Raw genomic sequence first — 9,676 nt, 5'->3', positions numbered from 1 at the left:
CTCTGTGTGTTCTCAGTGAGAGGATAGAGGAGCAGGAGAGAGGATAGAGGAGCAGGAGAGAAGAGGAGCAGGAGAGAAGAGGAGCAGGAGAGAGGATAGAGGAGCAGATGAGAAGAGGAGCAGGAGAGAGGAGGAGGAGCTAGAGAGAGGAGGAGGAGCTAGAAAGAGGAGGAGGAGCTAGAGAGAGGAGGAGGAGCAGGAGAGAGGAGGAGGAGCTAGAGAGAGGAGGAGGAGCTAGAGAGAGGAGGAGGAGCAGGAGAGAGGAGGAGGAGCAGGAGAGAGGAGGAGGAGCAGGAGAGAGGAGGAGGAGCTAGAGAGAGGAGGAGGAGCAGGAGAGAGGAGGAGGAGCTAGAGAGAGGAGGAGGAGCAGGAGAGAGGAGGAGGAGCAGGAGAGAGGAGGAGGAGCTAGAGAGAGGAGGAGGAGCTAGAGAGAGGAGGAGGAGCAGGAGAGAGGAGGAGGAGCTAGAGAGAGGAGGAGGAGCAGGAGAGAGGAGGAGGAGCAGGAGAGAAGAGGTGGAGCATCAGAGAGAATAGAGGAGCAGGAGAGAGGAGGTGGAGCAGGAGAGCCCCCGTCAGGACCTCCACTCTAGGAGGAGTGACATAAAGCCTCTCTTATTCTCATATATTTAGTAAAAGTCAATTTTTCCTGTTGACTCATCCCAGTGAATCCATCCCTCCCGTCCAGCGATCTCTGTTCAGACTCTGAAAGGCCTTCCTCCTCATTCACCAGCTCCTTGTTTTCTCAGCTCCAGACTTCCTCATTGCTATCTCACATGGAGTCTGAGAGCGGCCTGGTGCAGAAGCAGGCCCGACCAGCACACAGTGCTCCTGAGATTCATTAACACAGGCCGAACCCGCTCCAAACCAACAGGAGAAGAGGAAGGAGAGACCCTGAATGAAGGAGAAGAGAGGGAGAGCGATAGGGGGGAGGGAGGAAGAGAGAGGGGGAGGCCTGGCATAAAGATTATAAAACATCTGTGAACTCGTCCGGCTTGAGGTACTGCTTCCCCACAGATTTGGGCCTGATCTAACATTCTCTTTTCCCTCCTCCCCCCCGCTCTCCCCCTCTCCTCCCCCTTTTCCTGCTCCCCTCCCTCTGTTTTCCTGCGGTTCGGTCTGCCGCTGGTTCCTTGTTATGTTGACCTATATGTTAACAAATGGCTAACATTTCTATGAACAGAGAATGAGATGTAGATGTTGCCATCTTGCAGCCCTACAGGTGAACCAAGAGGCTGTTCTCTTTACTCTCGGGGTCCGGTCCGGGGTCCAGTCTGCGTTCCGGTCCGCGTTCCGGTCCGGGGTCCGGTCTTGGGCCCGGTCCGGGGTCAGGCCTGGGGTCCGGTCCGCGGTTCGGTCTGGGGTCCGGTCCGTGGTCCAGGCATGTTAGCACCCGTGCCCGCTGGCCGGGTCAGGTGCGGGAACACAGCCGGGTGATTTACCCTGGCCCAGGATCAGGTGAGTTACGTAACAGCCCCCCAACTCTCTCACAGTTGTACCCTGTTGATGAGGCCGATGGGTCAGACCCGACCACAGCCCTTGAGCAGAGCCCCCCCCTGTAATTACAGTCAGTTCCAGGGACTCCAAAGGAAGGAAGGGCGGGAAGGGCAGAACGATGAAGACAGTGATACATGATTTATTAAACCCATTATCTCCAGCGTGGGACTGGAGCCACCTCATTACCCCCCCTCGTGAGGAGAGGTAGGACCAACCCTAACCCTAACCCTAAGCTCACAGCAGGGAGACCAACCTGAACGTTGGAACAGTTTGTTGTAAGACTTGAAGAGAAACCAGTTTCTAACGGTATACCAAGCAACTTATGTATATAATGTGCATCAATAAATACAATGAAAGTAGTAAGACAACAACCGAATGAATGGTGTGTGAAATATTGACACTGTTAACCAGCACAACTTATATATTGCTATATAGTAGACAACTAACCACAGGGTTTCATAAAACAAAAGATTCTGCTCCAAGTTAAGTCTTGAGTTTGTCATATTGTTGCTCATTCTAATATAAATAGCGCTGTTTCCAAACCGACGTGAAGCAGTCGATATTCTCCCATCCTTTCCCAGTATGGTCCTCTCCCACTCCACTGAAGGCTGAAGGAGTGGAGCCGGCAGAGGAGGCTCTCTGTGAACACCTCCTCTCCCTGTCGCCAGACGCTAACAGAGGCTTGGGTCAATATCACCAAAGTACATTCATATGCGTTTGTGCTCCATTGATACACGAGGGCGTTGATACACGAGGGTTGGATGTTTCAGAGGGGTGGTTGGTTGGCCGGAACGTGATTGGTGGTTGGGTGTTGCTGGTGGTTGGTTTGCCAGAACGTGGTTGGTGGTTGGTGGTGGTTGGTTGGCCAGAACGTGGTTGGTGGTTAGTGGTGGTTGGTTGACCAGAACGTGGTTGGTGGTTAGTGGTGGTTGGTTGACCAGAACGTGGTTGGTGGTGGTTCGTTTGCCAGAACGTGGTTGGTGGTTGGTGGTGGTTGGTTTGCCAGAACGTGGTTGGTGGTTGGTGCTGGTTGGTTTGCCAGAACGTGGTTGTTGGTTGGTGGTGGTTGGTTTGCCAGAACGTGGTTGGTGGTTGGTGGTTGGTGGTGGTTCGTTTGCCAGAACGTGGTTGGTGGTTGGTGGTGGTCGGTTGGCCAGAACGTGGTTGGTGGTTGGTGCTGGTTGGTTTGCCAGAACGTGGTTGTTGGTTGGTGGTGGTTGGTTTGCCAGAACGTGGTTGGTGGTTGGTGGTTGGTGGTGGTTCGTTTGCCAAAACGTGGTTGGTGGTTGGTGGTGGTCGGTTGGCCAGAACTTGGTTGGTGGTGGTTCGTTTGCCAGAACGCGGTTGGTGGTTGGGTGTTGGTGGTGGTTGGTTTACCAGAACGTGGTTGGTGGTTTGTGGTGGTTGGTTTGCCGGAACGTGGTTGGTGGTTGGTGGTGGTTGGTTTGCCAGAACGTGGTTGGTGGTTGGTGGTGGTTGGTTTGCCAAAACGTGGTTGGTGGTTGGTGGTGGTTGGTTTGCCAGAACGTGGTTGGTGGTTGGTTGGCCAGAACGTGGTTGGTGGTGGTTGGTTGGCCAGAACGTGGTTGGTGGTGGTTGGTTTGCCAGAACGTGGTTGGTGGTTGGTGGTGGTTGGTTTGCCAGAACGTGGTTGGTGGTTGGTGGTGGTTGGTTTGCCTGAACGTGGTTGGTGGTGGTTGGTTTGCCAGAACGTGGTTGGTGGTTGGTGGTGGTTGGTTTGCCAGAACGTGGTTGGTGGTTGGTGGTGGTTGGTTTGCCAGAACGTGGTTGGTGGTGGTTGGTTTGCCAGAACGTGGTTGGTGGTGGTTGGTTTGCCAGAACGTGGTTGGTGGTTGGTGCTGGTTGGTTTGCCAGAACGTGGTTGTTGGTTGGTGGTGGTTGGTTTGCCAGAACGTGGTTGGTGGTTGGTGGTGGTTCGTTTGCCAGAACGTGGTTGGTGGTTGGTGGTGGTCGGTTGGCCAGAACGTGGTTGGTGGTTGGTGCTGGTTGGTTTGCCAGAACGTGGTTGTTGGTTGGTGGTGGTTGGTTTGCCAGAACGTGGTTGGTGGTTGGTGGTGGTTCGTTTGCCAGAACGTGGTTGGTGGTTGGTGGTGGTCGGTTGGCCAGAACGTGGTTGGTGGTTGGTGCTGGTTGGTTTGCCAGAACGTGGTTGTTGGTTGGTGGTGGTTGGTTTGCCAGAACGTGGTTGGTGGTTGGTGGTGGTTCGTTTGCCAGAACGTGGTTGGTGGTTGGTGGTGGTCGGTTGGCCAGAACTTGGTTGGTGGTGGTTCGTTTGCCAGAACGCGGTTGGTGGTTGGGTGTTGGTGGTGGTTGGTTTGCCAGAACGTGGTTGGTGGTTTGTGGTGGTTGGTTTGCCGGAACGTGGTTGGTGGTTGGTGGTGGTTGGTTTGCCAGAACGTGGTTGGTGGTTGGTGGTGGTTGGTTTGCCAAAACGTGGTTGGTGGTTGGTGGTGGTTGGTTTGCCAGAACGTGGTTGGTGGTTGGTGGTGGTTGGTTGGCCAGAACGTGGTTGGTGGTGGTTGGTTGGCCAGAACGTGGTTGGTGGTGGTTGGTTTGCCAGAACGTGGTTGGTGGTTGGTGGTGGTTGGTTTGCCAGAACGTGGTTGGTGGTTGGTTGGCCAGAACGTGGTTGGTGGTGGTTGGTTGGCCAGAACGTGGTTGGTGGTGGTTGGTTTGCCAGAACGTGGTTGGTGGTTGGTGGTGGTTGGTTTGCCAGAACGTGGTTGGTGGTTGGTGGTGGTTGGTTGGCCAGAACGTGGTTGGTGGTGGTTGGTTTGCCAGAACGTGGTTGGTGGTTGGTGGTGGTTGGTTTGCCAGAACGTGGTTGGTGGTTGGTGGTGGTTGGTTTGCCAGAACGTGGTTGGTGGTTGGTGGTGGTTGGTTTGCCAGAACGTGGTTGGTGGTGGTTGGTTTGCCAGAACGTGGTTGGTGGTGGTTGGTTTGCCAGAACGTGGTTGGTGGTTGGTGCTGGTTGGTTTGCCAGAACGTGGTTGTTGGTTGGTGGTGGTTGGTTTGCCAGAACGTGGTTGGTGGTTGGTGGTGGTTCGTTTGCCAGAACGTGGTTGGTGGTTGGTGGTGGTCGGTTGGCCAGAACGTGGTTGGTGGTTGGTGCTGGTTGGTTTGCCAGAACGTGGTTGTTGGTTGGTGGTGGTTGGTTTGCCAGAACGTGGTTGGTGGTTGGTGGTTGGTGGTGGTTCGTTTGCCAGAACGTGGTTGGTGGTTGGTGGTGGTCGGTTGGCCAGAACTTGGTTGGTGGTGGTTCGTTTGCCAGAACGCGATTGGTGGTTGGGTGTTGGTGGTGGTTGGTTTGCCAGAACGTGGTTGGTGGTTTGTGGTGGTTGGTTTGCCGGAACGTGGTTGGTGGTTGGTGGTGGTTGGTTTGCCAGAACGTGGTTGGTGGTTGGTGGTGGTTGGTTTGCCAAAACGTGGTTGGTGGTTGGTGGTGGTTGGTTTGCCAGAACGTGGTTGGTGGTTGGTGGTGGTTGGTTGGCCAGAACGTGGTTGGTGGTGGTTGGTTGGCCAGAACGTGGTTGGTGGTGGTTGGTTTGCCAGAACGTGGTTGGTGGTTGGTGGTGGTTGGTTTGCCAGAACGTGGTTGGTGGTTGGTGGTGGTTGGTTTGCCAGAACGTGGTTGGTGGTGCTTGGTTTGCCAGAACGTGGTTGGTGGTTGGTGGTGGTTGGTTTGCCAGAACGTGGTTGGTGGTTGGTGGTGGTTGGTTTGCCAGAACGTGGTTGGTGGTTGGTGGTGGTTGGTTTGCCAGAACGTGGTTGGTGGTTGGTGGTGGTTGGTTTGCCAGAACGTGGTTGGTGGTTGGTGGTGGTTGGTTTGCCAGAACGTGGTTGGTGGTGCTTGGTTTGCCAGAACGTGGTTGGTGGTTGGTGGTGGTTGGTTTGCCAGAACGTGGTTGGTGGTTGGTGGTGGTTGGTTTGCCAGAACGTGGTTGGTGGTTGGTGGTGGTTGGTTTGCCAGAACGTGGTTGGTGGTGGTTGGTTTGCCAGAACGTTCTGGCAAACCAACCACCACCAACCACCAACCACGTTCTGGCCAACCAACCACCTGGGGGGGACCAGCATGTCCATCAGGCTGGGGGGGGGGGGACCAGCATGTCCATCAGGCTGGGGGGGGGGGGGGGGACCAGCATGTCCATCAGGCTGGGGGGGGGGGGGACCAGCATGTCCATCAGGATGGGGGGGGGGGGGACCAGCATGTCCATCAGGCTGGGGGGGGGGGGGGACCAGCATGTCCATCAGGATGGGGGGGGGGGGGACCAGCATGTCCATCAGGCTGGGGGGGGGGGGGGACCAGCATGTCCATCAGGCTGGGGGGGGGGGGGGGACCAGCATGTCCATCAGGCTGGGGGGGGGGGGACCAGCATGTCCATCAGGCTGGGGGGGGGGGGGACCAGCATGTCCATCAGGCTGGGGGGGGGGGGGACCAGCATGTCCATCAGGCTGGGGGGGGGGGGAACAGCATGTCCATCAGGCTGGGGGGGGGGGGGAACAGCAACAGGAGTGAGAGCGTTTTGGCTGTCTGCATCGGCGACGACTCGGCCATGAGAGCCATCAGGTTTCAAAGCTCCCCACATGCAGAACAGCAACAGAGGACATCAAGCTGTCTGTCAAAGACAATAATGTTTAAAGGGGACATATTATACCACCAGGTGTGACTGTGATTAGCCTTCCAAGCCGTTTTGAAAATCTGCCCCATATGACATCACTAGTGGGTGTGTCCACCTAGATGTGTGCTGGATAGATCATTCTACCAACCTACCCAGTGGACTGAAGTAAACGTTGCTCATCTACCCAGCACAGATCTAGGTGGACACGCCCACTAGTGATGTCATATGGCGCAGATTTTCGAAACAGCTTGTAAGGCTAATCACACTCACACCTGGTGGTATAATATGTCCCCTTTAACAAGACTGTTGTTTGTGCTCCCGTTGCTGGGCAGCAAACAACTCCTGCTGGACACAGGTGCTCATCCAGGATTCAAGCATGTGGTTTCACCGTAGAGCTGGATTCAAATGAGTCCATTTGCTGTATGTCCACACACACCATTCATTGGCTTTATGTCTAAATCAATGTAATAATTGAACAATGATTTGATACAGTCGTACAGTACATTTGTCTACATTTGTCTGTCAGTACATTAAGGATGTTCATAGAAATAAGTGCCAAGCACAAACAATCACTAGGTTAACCCATTCCCCGTATACAACACAGATAGCTAGGATAAGATGCTACACAATGCTAGGTACTGTTAAGGGCCAGGTGTGTAAGAGGGGGGTGGGGGGGTTGTCAGGGGGAAGGCTTTCATAGTCCAGGTGAACTCTGAACTAGTAAGTCTTCTCTCTCCCCATCACATCCATAACATCTCATTTCAACCCCTCTGGCCATCGGCCCGTCTCCATGCCAACGCACTCCTTTCACAATTGAAGAAAAATAATATGAATCACGTCTGATGGTTGTTGTTGAGAAAAGAGATATTCTGAGCATCTGTTCTTTCTGCACGCATGCAAAAACTAAAACACACCAACACACAAAAACACAAAACAAACCAAAATAAACACAAACACACACGTCCACAGGTTGTAAGAGCCGTCTGAGAAAGACCTAGACTGTCATCAGATGACGTACGTTGATGCATATTGACCGGTGGAGAACCTCGGCGCAATAGAGGAGGGCTGAACTGATTTAAAGACGGTAAATAAACATAATGCCTTCCTCAGGATGGAGAACCGTTCTGAAGACGAAGGAAGATCACCAAACAACCGTTCAAGTTATCGTCAAAGAAGGAAATATATACCAGGGAGAATGATGCAGTAGAATAAAAACAGGGCATTAATCTTCTCTTCTCCCCCGGTATAAAGAAGGCCTGATGGAATCGCCCATCGGCGTGATCCATACAGCAGACCTCCGGGTGCAGCCACAGCCCTGGCCACCGCCCGGACCACCGGGGAGACCCCTGGACCGGCTTCTGAGCGCTCCGCTGAAGTGATGCGTCCCCTGAGCGGGCTCGGGGTCGGTGTGTGATCTGATCTGAACGCTCCACGCACTGCAGAGAGGAGCGGAGCGCACACACCAAGCGCACGCACACGCTAAAAAAAAAACACATACGCACACACGCACAGACAAGCGTGCACACACATGCTCACACACACACCGACACAGACAGCCACACACAGACCCACACACGAACACAGACCGGCACACACACATACACACATTCACAGACCCACACACAGAGACACAGACGCTCCCAGAGACACACACACACACACACACACACACACACACACACACACACACACACACACACACACACACACACACACACACACACACACACACACACACACACACACACACACACACACACGTATAAAGGCGTTTTTGGCTCGCGCCATTTTTAATTTAGGTGAAAACATTCCTGCAGCTTCCTGAATGGCAGCTGGTGAGTTGTTTCTGTCAAAAGAGTCTCAGTAGATCCTGGGAGGGTTCACAGGGTTAGGGTTAGGGTAGGCTAGGGTTAGGGTAGGCTAGGGTTAGGGTAGGCTAGGGTTAGGGGAGGCTAGGGTGCAAAGGAGTAACGAGGGAGGTTTGTAAGAGATCGCACTTGGACAGGCTGTTCTATAAAGACACAGATATTGTCTGGGGAAGGGTTCCTGAAACAGCTCCCGTAACCCACAGAACCGTCATATTAAACCAGCATGTGAGGAGAGGGGCCACTGAGACAGACTCTCTGACTCTCTCTCTCTGACTCTCTCTCTCTCTCTCTCTCTCTCTCTCTCTCTCTCTCTCTCTCTCTCTCTCTCTCTCTCTCTCTCTCTCTCTCTCTCTCTCTCTCTCTCTCTGAGTCAGGCCAGAGTGGGGCGGGGCTCCATGACTGCCACTTCCTACACGGCCGTTCCCAGGGAAACGGAGGGAGGGGCACAGGAAGTCTCGCGAAACAATTCAGAGACACACAGAAATTAATATTAAAGTTCTGTGTGTGTGTATGACGATTACGTTGCAAGAGTTTAAAGCAAGGAAATCTATACAGAACTTCATTATATACACTGGATAATAGAGAGAGAGAGAGAGAGAGAGACAGAGACAGAGACAGAGACAGAGACAGAGACAGAGAGAGCTGATAGGAGACAGGATGGAAGGAGTCAAAAACAGATGGAGAAATAAAAGAGGGGAAAGTGGGAGCGCTGCCAGCTGGGATGGAGGAATGAATCACAGTGGAAGAAAATGCCTTTGTCTTCCTTTTCCCCTTCGCCGTCCAATGACGTGGCGGATGTAATGTGTGTCTCTCTTCATCCCCCAAACACACACACACACACACACACACATACAAACATGCACACCAACACACTAGCACATAGACATGCACACGTACAGAGACACGTGTGTACTGTATGTCGCATTACCTGTGCGGGTGTGGTATCAACAGGCCAGCAGCAGACCTCTAATCCAGCGTGTGTGGACCCTACCCCTAACCCTAGCCTACCCTAACCCTAGGGTTAGTGTTGTGTACATGTTAGGGTTAGTGTTGTGTACATGTTAGGGTTAGTGGTGTGTACATGTTAGGGTTAGTGTTGTGTACATGTTAGGGTTAGTGGTGTGTACATGTTAGGGTTAGTGTTGTGTACATGTTAGGGTTAGTGTTGTGTACATGTTAGGGTTAGTGGTGTGTACATGTTAGGGTTGGGGTTAGAGTTGTGTACATGTTAGGGTTAGTGGTGTGTACATGTTAGGGTTAGTGTGTACATGTTAGGGTTAGTGTTGTGTACATGTTAGGGTTAGTGGTGTGTACATGTTAGGGTTAGTGTGTACATGTTAGGGTTGGGGTTAGAGTTGTGTACATGTTAGGGTTAGTGTTGTGTACATGTTAGGGTTGGGGTTAGTGGTGTGTACATGTTAGGGTTAGTGTTGTGTACATGTTAGGGTTAGTGTTGTGTACATGTTAGGGTTAGTGGTGTGTACATGTTAGGGTTAGTGTGTACATGTTAGGGTTAGTGTTGTGTACATGTTAGGGTTAGTGGTGTGTACATGTTAGGGTTAGTGTTGTGTACATGTTAGGGTTAGTGGTGTGTACATGTTAGGGTTAGTGGTGTGTACATGTTAGGGTTAGTGTTGTGTACATGTTAGGGTTAGTGTGTACATGTAGGGTTAG

Source organism: Gadus macrocephalus, chromosome 16 (assembly GCF_031168955.1).
Source record: "Gadus macrocephalus chromosome 16, ASM3116895v1".
NCBI lineage: Eukaryota > Metazoa > Chordata > Actinopteri > Gadiformes > Gadidae > Gadus > Gadus macrocephalus.
This window is presented reverse-complemented; position numbering follows the sequence as displayed.